Source organism: Peromyscus maniculatus, chromosome 11 (genome assembly GCF_049852395.1).
Source record: "Peromyscus maniculatus bairdii isolate BWxNUB_F1_BW_parent chromosome 11, HU_Pman_BW_mat_3.1, whole genome shotgun sequence".
NCBI classification, from domain to species: domain Eukaryota; kingdom Metazoa; phylum Chordata; class Mammalia; order Rodentia; family Cricetidae; genus Peromyscus; species Peromyscus maniculatus.
Window position 1 is genome coordinate 13165792 of NC_134862.1, and position 11926 is coordinate 13177717.

Below are 11926 nucleotides of genomic sequence, written 5' to 3' on the forward strand. Positions count from 1 at the left end.
TCACGTTACATATGGTGCCCAACATGGGGCATGTATATCCAAACACAGGGCCTGAGAAGCTGGTCTCTCGGGTAGGTTCAGCATACAGAGGTTCAGAGGCTCTTTTAAGAGGTCCTGCTGTGCAGCGGAGCACTTGAGCAGCCAGGGTGCTGGGTAAAAATCCTGCAGCATCCTGGACACAGCAGCGTCCCAGAGCTGCTGCCTTAAACTCACAGGCATGAGGCTAGGCTCTCACGGAACCAAGGGGGCAGAGCCAGCCACCAGAGCTGATTGGCTGTGGCTCATGTGGTTTTTCAAGGTTTGTCTTGCAATAAGAGTCCCTAGACAGTAAGAGAAAACAGGAGATGCAAGATGCAAGAGAGGTAATGCCACAGGATAGAACATAGATTAATATAAATGGGTTAATTTCAGTTATAAGAGCTAGTTAGGAACAAGCCTAAACTATAGATGAGTTTTCATAATTAATAAGAAGCCTTTGTGTTATTATTTGAGAGCTGGCAGCCCAAAGAAAAATCTGTCTACAAAACAAGGTAGAAGGTGCCCGACAAAAAAAACTAGGATCCTTCTCTGCCATCTATATGCATGCATACACACACGAACACTCACACACAGGCACACACACAGAGCACTGTGCCAGGTAAGTACACACAATGGGGAAAGTCTGAGAAAAGTGCTTAGCACAGAGAAGAAGAATAACCATCCATGGTGTGAGCAGGTTGGACAGGGAGAACAGTAGCATTCCACAGAACAAGACATGAGGTATGGAAGATAAGCGGGTGACCGTGCAGAAACACACACACAAAAGGAGCATGGTACCACAGCGCGGCTCAAAGGAGTGGGACATGCAGGAGACAACTGTCACCAAGATGAGGGATCCCACTGACCAAGACAGGAGCCCTGGCTTCTTAGAGCAGAGAGCATGAAAGGTTTGTGGGCTAAGGAAGTCACAGGTGAACCATGAGAAGAAGTCATTTGCGGTTTCTATTAGTTTCCTAGTGCTGCTGTAACATATGACAGCACAGGAGGTGACTTCAGATGTACTGGGTTGGTTTGTTCTGGAGGCTCTGGAAGAAGGCTGTCCGCTGGCTCTCCTGGCTTCTGGAGCCTGTGGCAGTCCCTGTTTGCCACATACGGATTCTTGCCTGGAGGGCTTCTGAGGAAGGCTTCCATCCTGGAAATTACTAAGTCACGCCCTGTTCTTCATCTGCAGCTGGCACAAGAATGGAATTTACATACATGGAGTACCTTATGTTTATGTGACATTAGGGGGTTTCGGTGCAAGCTTGCTGGCTAGGTCTTGTGTGACCCCCAGAGGAAGACTACCTTTCTTACCACTTGAAAAGGAAAGGTCAGAGCATAGGCGCCTGATCCAAGGACTTGCCTGGCTGGTGAGACCCCATCTGTACAACCTGACCTTCTAGTGTCCATTTGGAGAAGACGATAATGGGCAAAACCACTTACTAGTCCTCAGCCCCAGAGATCTCCTCACATAGGCAGAATCCACACCAGCCACTGTGGGAAACTCAGTAGTTTCCAAGACAAAGCCTGGTAATCTGCTGGGAGAGCCAATGACAGCTAGCCACAGGCAAAAGTGTGGGTACACAGCGAGTTCTTCCAGTATTTCCTTTCTATGGCAGTTTCGATTCCAAATGATATATTTATCTAATAGGATGTTTGTCTAACATTTATCTTCTCCTGGTTCTGCTGTATGCTTTGTTACAGTGGGAACTGTGTTCCGTTCATGTGTAAACACGATACAAGCAATGCCTGCCATAGATTAAGCCCTCAACACATTGATAACTCAATTAATAAATTGTCATAAAGGCGAGGAGATGGACCGTCATGCAGCCTATGGATACAGCGGGTGTCGGGTGAGGGTCAGGCCGCTGGAGAGATGGTTTGTGCAGTAAAGTGCTCACTGCACAAGCGGAAGTGTCTGGGTTTGATCCCAGCACCGCATATTAAAGGGCTAGGTTTGGTGGCATGCACGTGCAATACTGGTGCTTCAGAGGCAGAGACAGACAAATCCTTGAAGCTCTCCAGCCACCACAGCCTGCTCAGTGAATTCCAAATGAGAGACCTTATCTTTAAAACAAGTTTACTAGTTCCTGAGGAAAGATCACTAGCCTCTGTATACATCTATACAATACATATATTCATTGACACCCAGAAACTTCCATGTACACACACACACACACACACACACACACACACATCACACATCACACATATACATGAGATTCAGATATGTGCAGAGAAGACCAAATCTGTATTCGCCTTCTTTTTGATACCCTTCAGCGTTTTTCTCAGCCCCCACTAGCCTTTATGTCTGCATCTCATCTGGGCAGCAGTGCCCACAGTGGCCTGCAGGATGCCTCTGCTCTGGTGCCAATTAGAAAGACATTCCTAAGTGCAACTAAGAGGTAAGATCATAACTGATTAGTTCAGCTCCCCCCTCTTCTCTGGATGATCAGAAATACATGTGTCTGGCATATTCAAGTGCTGTTTAATAATCTGTCTACAAAGAAGGCTTCTTGAGGATCGGGAGCAGTAGAGCAGGGTGCATTTTATAATTAGTTTATCACAAGGTGAGGTGAAAGATGAAAGAATGCAAAGAGACAGAGGAGATTGAGGAGCTGTGAGGAATTAGATCTGCAACCCAGGCAGGGTGAGCTCAGCTGCACACAGCTGCTGCCAGTCTCTCAAACATAAACACAGCACTTCTCTGTCTTTGATGCTTAAATCCCTCTAAAGCAGTGGTTCTCAGCCCCTTTGGGGTCAAATGACCCTCCACAGGGGTTGCATATCAGATATCCTGTATATCACATATTTACATTACAGTTCATAACAGTGGCAAAATTACTGTTGCAACAAAATAATTTTGTTGGAGGTTGGAGGTCACGACAACACGAGGAACTCTGTTAAAGAGTCACAGCATTAAGAAGGTTGAGAACCACTGTTCTAAAGGCTGTCCTAGGGCCCACAGCAGAAGTTAGGTCCCAGCTGCTCCATTGGGGTGTGCCAAAGGTGTCCCTGAGGTGTGCTGTAAGGAACTTGCTATTAATAGAAATTCAAATTTAGAACTGAGATTTCTGTCTATAAAGCAACAGCATGCTCCCTAAGAGACCACTGCCTCACATGCTGCATTCGTGAGTAGGAGAGCACACAGGGAACGCAGTGGGTGGAGGATGTTGTGTGAGACTTGTCCTGGGGAGACACAACACAGTCTGCTCACCCTGAGAGGAAATCATGATAGACCAAAGTAAATGGTTCCAGCAAATGCCACCATGGCCAACCAGTGAGTTTTTGTTTAGGGTTACTAACAGGAGTGTGGAAGGAGTTACTACAGGGAGCAGAAAGAACTCATCTAGTGTTGTATCACAGAAAAGCCACCCCAACACAGGTGACCACTCTTGAAACTGCAACTCTGGGCTGTCTGCAGGACTGAGAGGCACCTCAACAGTTCCAGAATCTCCTCTAGGCAGCTCCCTTGTCGTTACAGATACAGTTGCTCACTGTTTCCATAACCTTAGGGAGGGGCTCTCAGGAATCCTAATAAGTCTCATTTCTCAGATGTGTAAAGTTCATCTCGTGACCTCCCCTCTCCTTCCTGAAGGGAGTGTTTCAGAAATTGCTACATGGCAGGTCATTGGATGCCAACATGACAAGATGAAGTTCGGAAGTTGCCACCAAGACTACAGGTCTACAGGATGTTCCTGAGTCCTCAGCAGGGACACAGGACCCACTGAGCTCCAGCCCATACCTGTCTCTTTTGCCTGCCTCAGCTCACTTCAGGTCACTTGTCTGGTACCCTGCACATCCCGTTAGTCCTTATTCTCATGCACCCTGCATTAATAAGTCCTGGCCTCTCATTTGCCAGAGTGTACCTCAAGACTCAGCCATAGAACCTCCAGAACATTGATATCACCATCTCTGAGCTCTTTCAACACTTCTCATTCCAACTTCCTTTTCAGGTTAGAAAACTGCTTTGATGGAAATTCCCCCCAACACACCATCTGGGACGGGGTAGAATGTGGCCAAGGCTAGCGCCAGGAACAATCGTCCAGGGAACCCTCCCATAGAGACAAGCAAGGCATGGAGGTGAGCCTTTAGGAGGGGCATTAAGGCCTAGAGGTCAGCCCCTCACCTGGGCCTAATCAGAGGCAGGCAGAAAACAAAACTCTGGTCCAAAATTCGAAGGTAGGAACCCACTGGTCTCAGAGCTGTTTTCCCTAGGCAGCACTGGCCTGGGCCCCACCTCCAAGTTGGTCACCAGGAAGGAGGGGACAAGCACAGGGACACAGAAGCTTAGAGTACACACATACCATTGTATCATTGCTTTAAAAAGTTACTTAAAACTTTATCTCTTGAATATAAATGGAAAAAGATTTGGGTATTTGATCAAGTGGAAATATTGCTAGACACAGGTGTCTGTGACCGCACAGAATAGAAAATAAAAGTCACATGGTGTTTGGCAGCTGAGGGTGAATTGGGCCCCCTGGGCTGGCCAGGGCCATGGAAGAATCATGTCACTTGATCATAAGGGTGGGCGTGGTGGCCCCAGCTTCTGCACAGCATAGGGAGCCTGTGGTGCAGGCTGCCTGGCTCCCCTGCAGCTCTAGAGACAGACCAGTGGCCTGAGAGGGTGGGTGTGCAGCCCTGAGGTGGGCTGGTTATGTTTGGCACAAGTAAGCAGCTGTGTTCACGGCACAGCTGTGGCCTCACATCTGAGCCCCTCAAAGCATGGTGCCGGACCTGACTGAGCCTCTGTGGCCCAAGCCATTTCCCACCACAGCAAGGTGAGCTAGATTTAAAAAAAACAGGTAAACTGATCTCTCTTTAAAAAAATAAAATCTGTGATCTGGAAGGTCACTTTAGCTGCTTTTTTAAAGTGGCTTTTCTGAAACAGGGGAAGCTGTTGAAGGGCCTGGGGCAAGTAGATGGTGAACTTTAAGAAGGACACATGCAGGTGGTGCTTCTCACCCAGGTCATGGTTGTGCAGTTCAATCAGCGCCTGCACCACCTCCTCCCCAGAGCCCATCTGGGTCGGTGCCATCCTACAGTCCTTCTGGAAGAACTTGAAACCTTTGACGACACCGCCATTTCTGGAGAAGAAGCTCTTGAGTCATCCTCTGACACAGAGGGTGGGAGGTTGGACAGGTGGAGGGTGACTGAGGGCGAGGGGCATGTTCTGGAAGTTCTTGGAGCCTGGCTTCTTGAAGAGGTGTGGAGGTAGGCTCTCATAATGCTTGGTCAGGCCCTGGTCCTCGTGTCCCTTATGAGGCAGTTGCACACTCTGATGTTTGGACAGTGTGATGTGCAGTGACTTCCCATGCACCCTATGCCCATTCACTGGCCCATGGCCAGCTGAGCCTGGCTGCCATCTGCCATCTGTACAAGTGCATTCTTCTTGTTGTTGAACAGAATCTTCACCCGCTGCACCTCTCCATAGACACAGAAGGGAATAAAGAGGCTTCAGGGTAAGACACTCTCTCAGGGTTCAGTTTGTTGACCAGAAGGATAGAACTCCCAGCCTGTCAGACCTGGAATGGCCATGCTGGCAGCTGCAGCAGCTGCAGCAGCAGAAGATGGGGAGGGGGCAGGGCAGCACTCCATGGATGCTAGGGACAAAGGGGCCTGCAGGCTGAGGGAAGGCAATGGTGGGAGGGAACTCAGCTCCTGCATACTGAGAGGCTGACATTATGCCGGGAGCACCAAAGGCTGCAGCCATGGTCTGGTCCAGCGAAGGCTGGCTGTCCCCAGAAGGCATGTGGGGCCAAGTGTAATCTCTGTTCTTGTCATTGTTGTATTTGACATTGAGACTGATGAGCCTGGAGTCATCAATGCACAGTGTGCAGCAGGCATTGTAGATGTTCTGGCCATCCAGAGACTGTTTGGCATGCTGGGCGCTCACAGGGTCATACCGCAGCAGTGCCTGGAACTGGTTGTTCTTGGTGAATGTGATGATCTTCAGGACTGTGCCGAACTTAGAGAAGATCTTGTGCACATCCAGGGCCACTGGGTAGAAGAGGTTTTCCACAATGATCCTTTGGATCAATCTCTGGCCTGTCAATTCTGGAATACATGGCAGCGGCGGAGGCTGCCAAGGCCAGGCTTCTGAGCTGCACAGGGTTCATAGCCTACAGGACTGTCTGGGCATGTGCCTGGTTGGGTGAGCTGTGGGTTTTGAGCTCCTTGTGGTTGGAGAATTGGATGTAGATGGGCTGTCCATGTAGCATAGGTGCTGATGTATATAGTAGCTGACCATGGTGTTGGCAACCTCCTCTGTGTTCATTTCAGTGAAGGCCTGGTTCTTCTTTCTCGGCATAAGGAGATTGGTGACCTTCCCAAAGGGCAGCCTCAGGGAGATGACCTCACCCTCAGTGACATCACTGGGTAGCTTAAGGACATGGATGACTCTGAAAGGGACCCCTGTGCTCCTCTTGTCATTTTGAACTACTTGCTATCACTTCCTTGGGTTGCTGAAGCCAAGCTGCTCATGATGAAGGGGCAGTCGCTGATGCTCTTGGAGAAGAGCACTTTGTACCGACTGCGATGTCTGGGACCACGCCATATATGGCACACAGAGCAGACCCGTGGGGGACAGAGTTGAGGAAGTGAGAAATGAAATTTTGTCTCCATCACCAGCTCTATATCCTCTAGCCTACCTATAAACTTTGGCTTGATATCCCCTGTTTGGCCTTTTATTAATGAGTATTCATTATAAAAATAATTGTGTTTCATCATGACATTTTCATGTGAGTATCTAATGCACTCTGACCTGAATACCCCATTTCCTTCTCTTCATCTCCTTCCTTTTCCCTCATAGGCCTCCTGTAATCTCACATTTTTGTTTTTAATCTAGATTCCACATATGAGAAAAACATGATATTTGTCTCTCGGAATCTGAATTATTTCACATAATATATTGATGTTCAGGTGTTGTTGTTTTTTATTCTCTGCATCATCTTATTAATCATGGTTGAATAAAATATATTAAAATACATATACACATCATGTTTTCTTTATCCATGCATCAGTTGATAGGCACATAGGCTGATTTCATAACTTGACAATTATAAACAATGCCGCAGAATTGTGGATACACAAGCATCACTATTGTTCACTGACTTATAGTCCTTTAGGTAAATACTCAAGAGTCTGTCTGTCAAATTCAAGGTGCCCTGGGTTGCACCCTGTACTCATGAGACTCTCCAGGTATATTCCCTAGTTCTTAGGCGATCTTGTTCCTTTTTTAAAGATTATAGTGTGCATATGTGTAGTTTCCATAGAGGCTAGATGAGGGTGTTTGATCCCCTGGAGCTAGAGTTACATGATTGAGACCTGTTCAACATGGGTACTGGAAGAACAGGAAGTGCTCTTAACCACGGAGCCATCTCTAGCTCTGAGCCCCAACTGTAACTGTCTATACCTCACTTTTCTCTAAAGATGACATTTCTCCACTTCTCATATGGTAGCCCTAAGCTATATGAGCCCAGATAGGTTGAACTGAGATTGGCTGAATGTGTGCATAGCAGGGGAGATGCCAGAATTTGAAGATGTCATACCAGAAGATGTATAATACCTCACTAGCTATTTCAGATTGACTGCATGCTGACATTAAAATGTTTGGAAGTCTGATGTTAAATTAAATATGTTTTAAAGCTCATTTCATATGTTTTCTTTTTTATCTGATTGATGTGGCTTCCTGTGAATTTTAAAGTTTCATGTGTGTCCCATGCTGTGTTGACCCAGGCAGTGTGATCCAGAGAGCCACTCTGCTCTTCCTTGGCCTAGCTCCTTCTCCACTGGTGTGTCAGAGAGACCTGACTCTCAGTAGGACCAGATGTAGCCATTGCTCTTCCCTCATCACATCTGGTACAAATGTTTGTCTCCCCCTTATCCACCACAGTTCCCCTAGCTGCTTGGCTACAAGCTGAAGAATGAAAGCATGAGTTGTCTTTGGCCTCTGTGCCCCATGTGGAACTCATTTGCAAGGCCAAGTGGTTCATCCTCTGACATACAGCTTGGCTATTGGCACTTGTGTGACCTTTCCTAGGAAGACATGAAGAAACATCTATTCACCACAGATAGGGAACTGACCATGGACCAAGGAAATGACTCCATTCAAGTCTGTCTTAGAGAACCAGTTAGCTTACAGTGTTTACTTACAGTAGCATAGGTGGGGGTTACCTACAGGAGTGTGCATGATTCAAAGGCAAAAGAATCACTGGAAATCCCTCCCCAACTGGGTGACATGAAATCTGCATTGCTGGAGCTCCCTGCACAACCAACCGGTAGAAAGAAAGACAATCGGAATCTCTTCTCTCCAGGAATTGTTACTGTTTATATAACCTTGGCGGGGCTGGAGGATATACTTTGTGAATCTTATGAATTTCAGGAGCTTCCTAAATCCTGTAAGTTTGCTTTACTTCCTGGGCTTTGTATGTTTCATTTACTTCCTGGGATTGATGAGCCTCTCTCTCTCTACTCAGGAGATGTTTCCACTGGGAGGAAATAGCTACATCATAGCATCTGTCTCCCACTCTGTCATACTGATTCCAGGCAACATCATCCTCACTGTACAAGACAGAACACCACACACTGGTCTTCCATTGTTTCCCTTGATCTTACCACACTTCCTCTACCTAACAGCAAAAGAGTCTTTTCTAGTAGTGAATAAGGCCAACTCTAACAAAAACTTAAATACCTCCAGTTGCACTTAATATCCAAGTTCTGAGCATAGAACACAAGGCGTTACTATATTTTTGTGGTCTGACTCCTGTTCACCTCTCTACTTTCATGTCCCACGTTCTCCGTGTTCAGCATTTGTCACACCAGCTTCAAGCTCACTCTGCTATGTGGCCTTTGTACTTCTGTTCCCTCTGTCTGAGATGAGCTTTTCGTGTCTCTTCAGAATGGGACGACACATTATAGAGGGTCTGCTGGATGTCGCATCCAAACCAGAGACCACCTAAAGCTATCAATCCCAGTATCCCATTCTTCCCTTACTAGTCCTGTATTTGTCATTAACAGACTTAAAACTTTATCATTTACTACTAAACACTGCTACCTGTTATTTCTCCCACATCCACATCACTTTCTCACCTTCCATCATCGTAGCTGACATAGGTACCCATATGGCACCATAGAAAGACTCCCAGTGACTTTTTCCAATGTTGAGGAGGGTATCCAGGGCACTGTGCATGCTGGGCAAGTGCTTCACCACTGAACTACAGTCTCAGACCTTTTCTTTATTTCAATGTAGGAACTCCATATATTAAACTGCCTTGAACATGTGATCCTCCTGCCTCAGACTTCTAAGTAGCTAAGATTAAAAGCCCATGTCATCATGTCCAGTTTTAATTTATATCTTTCTTATCCCCCCACCTCTCTCTCCCAATGAGAGAAACAGTGAACACTAGAGTTGTCTTTTATTTTAGTTTCTAGCACATATCACAGGTGATACATACTAAGGGCACTTGGAGAATTTATGCTGACCCAATTCGTGTAATAGTAGCCCATGTCACCTACAGTTCTCGGAGCTCATTGGTAGCTTCAAGGCACTTTGTCTCAGAGTTTCATGGACATTGGAGTAAACACCATTCTGCATTATTTGGTTGTCAGTGGTCTCCCTCTTCATGATGGCCCATGATGTGCATGCAGATGTGGGTAAAAGACAGACCTGAAGAAAAAGTATGCAGAGGGAGGCTGCCTGTGTCTTGAGACTCTCATCTTCCAGGTCAACACTGGCTGAGGTCAACACCATTCCTGCACTTGAAGTCCAGGAAGTAATTCTCTTTCCTCATAGTCAATTCTCATTGCCCTTGAAGTCCAGGAAGTAATTGTCTTTCCTCATAATCAATTCTCCTTTCTTGTCAACCCAGCCCCCTTGGACAGCTGCTCTTTGCAACAGAAGTCCTCCTGAATGCAGATCCCCAGGAGGGAGAAGACAGACAGCCTCTGCTTCCCATGCTGATGAAGGGCTCAGGTTTGCAAATGTGGCCTCTTCGCAGCATGATCCTAGAATCCGAAAATGAAAAGTAGAGGGCTGGGCTCAGTCAGTAGAGTGATTACCTGGCAATCATGAAGACCTGAGTTTGATCTCCTAAAGCCTACATTTAGAAGGCTAGATATGCAATGCAGACTTATAATCCCAGCACCAGGGAGGAAATTCAGGGAAGAGTGAACAGCCACTATGGTTTACTTGGTGAGCTCCAGGCCTAGATCACAGACCTTGTCTTTAAAAAAAAATGAGAATGACCCTGAGGAATGAGAGTTGAAGTTATCCTGTGTCCTCCATGCAGGCATGAATATATTTGAACACACATGTGCACTTACAGCCCCCACACACACACACACACACAGAGAGAGAGAGAGAGACAGACAGACAGACAGACAGACAGACAGACAGACAAAGACAGAGAAAGAAAATTAATTCCTCTTTGCAAAATAGTGGTTCCTAGCATGACTGTGGAATGGGTACACACTTCCTCCTTTGGTTGCCCATTGCTTTCGTCTAGGAAGAGTTCCCTTGAATCTTTGGGGACATCGACATGAAAAATTCATGCATAGTATAGTTTATGCAGCAAGCAGCTTCCTAAAAACTGTGTGTGAATCACAATTTTTTAAAATTGAGTCCCATTTCCCTACTGACTGTGGCTATCTGCTCATTGTTACTCTCCCTGCCTCCATGATTTATCTCCAGTTGGCAGCAGCAAACTATAACCCTAGTTCACAGCTCTATCCATCCCAAGAGGCTCATCAATCAATCATCAGAAATTCCATTCAGAGCCTATGATGTGTAAGACATTGTTGGTGATCTGTAAAGAGAATAGGGAATACATTCATTGAAGGCACCAGGGGAAGCTGCTATCTGAATCCTCTACAAAACCATGTGAAAAGCCACACTCTTACTTATCTGTCTGTAAATTCAGATTTTTCCTCTATTAGGTTTTTCCCAAAGAGGTATCTGTGTGTGCTGAACAGGCTATCTAGGTTACCATAGAAATGGAAAGGCATAAAAGGGTATTTAGAAATGTAAGGACATCCATAAATCCTCACTAACAGCAATTGTGATTGTTGGGAGCAATGATTGAAACTGTTCCTGGTGGGTTCTGAGTTGGGGGAAGGCTCAAATAACACACCAATCTGCAGCTCCAGGCAGAACAAGAGCAAACTAAGAAAAGGTAATAATATCCTATAAAAACAAGTCCAGAAGGACAACTTGATTTTCTTTTGTGACAGGAAAGGATTCATTCTACGGAAGGACCTCCAAGTCAATCTCCAGGACCTCTGTGGTGTGACTTTCTTCCAGCCCTGTCCTGGTATTATCTGTGGCATCAAACTGGCTGTGGCCTACTTTAGCAGCCCTTACCCAGCTTCAGTGGGAAGTATCTGTGATTGTTAGCTACTCATTGTCATAGGACTCTGGGCATCTCATAGAAGACTAAGAAGTTCCAAGAGGTAAGTATTGGAAATAGCAAAGACAGCATCCTCAAGATTTGTTGTGTGTTTGCAAATACCAGAAATGAACTCACACTGCCTTAATAACAAGAAGACCATGAGGTTTTGCAATGAAAAATATTTAATATTTTAATCTGTGGAGTTCAAGAGGAAAGAAAGAAATCCCAGAAAGGTTAGAGGCATCAGGGAGGTTTTCTTCTGGACCCCAGATCATATCAGCCTCTTAGCTGCCTTTTTCTTATATATCTGTACCCCTGTGCTTACTCGGGAGCCTGCCCTTTCTATTGCCCAGCACCTGGACACCAAGATCCTCAAAGTCTACTTTTTAGGCTCTAGCTACCTGGAGAGATGCCGACTCTCTCCTGGTCCAGTTCCAAACTCCTAGGAAAAGCTGAGCTTTAGTGCAGTGTGTCACAGATGGCTGCCATTTACTCAGTAATTAGTTGAGGCTGGGGGTGGA

General features: G+C 46.2%; 1 pseudogene; it reads right to left on the minus strand.

Annotated features, from left to right (window-relative positions):
• Window positions 1–2973: 2973 nt before the first annotated feature.
• On the minus strand, window positions 2974–9140 carry LOC102916405 (polypyrimidine tract-binding protein 1-like; annotated as a pseudogene).
• Between the last annotated feature and the right edge of the window lie 2786 nt (window positions 9141–11926).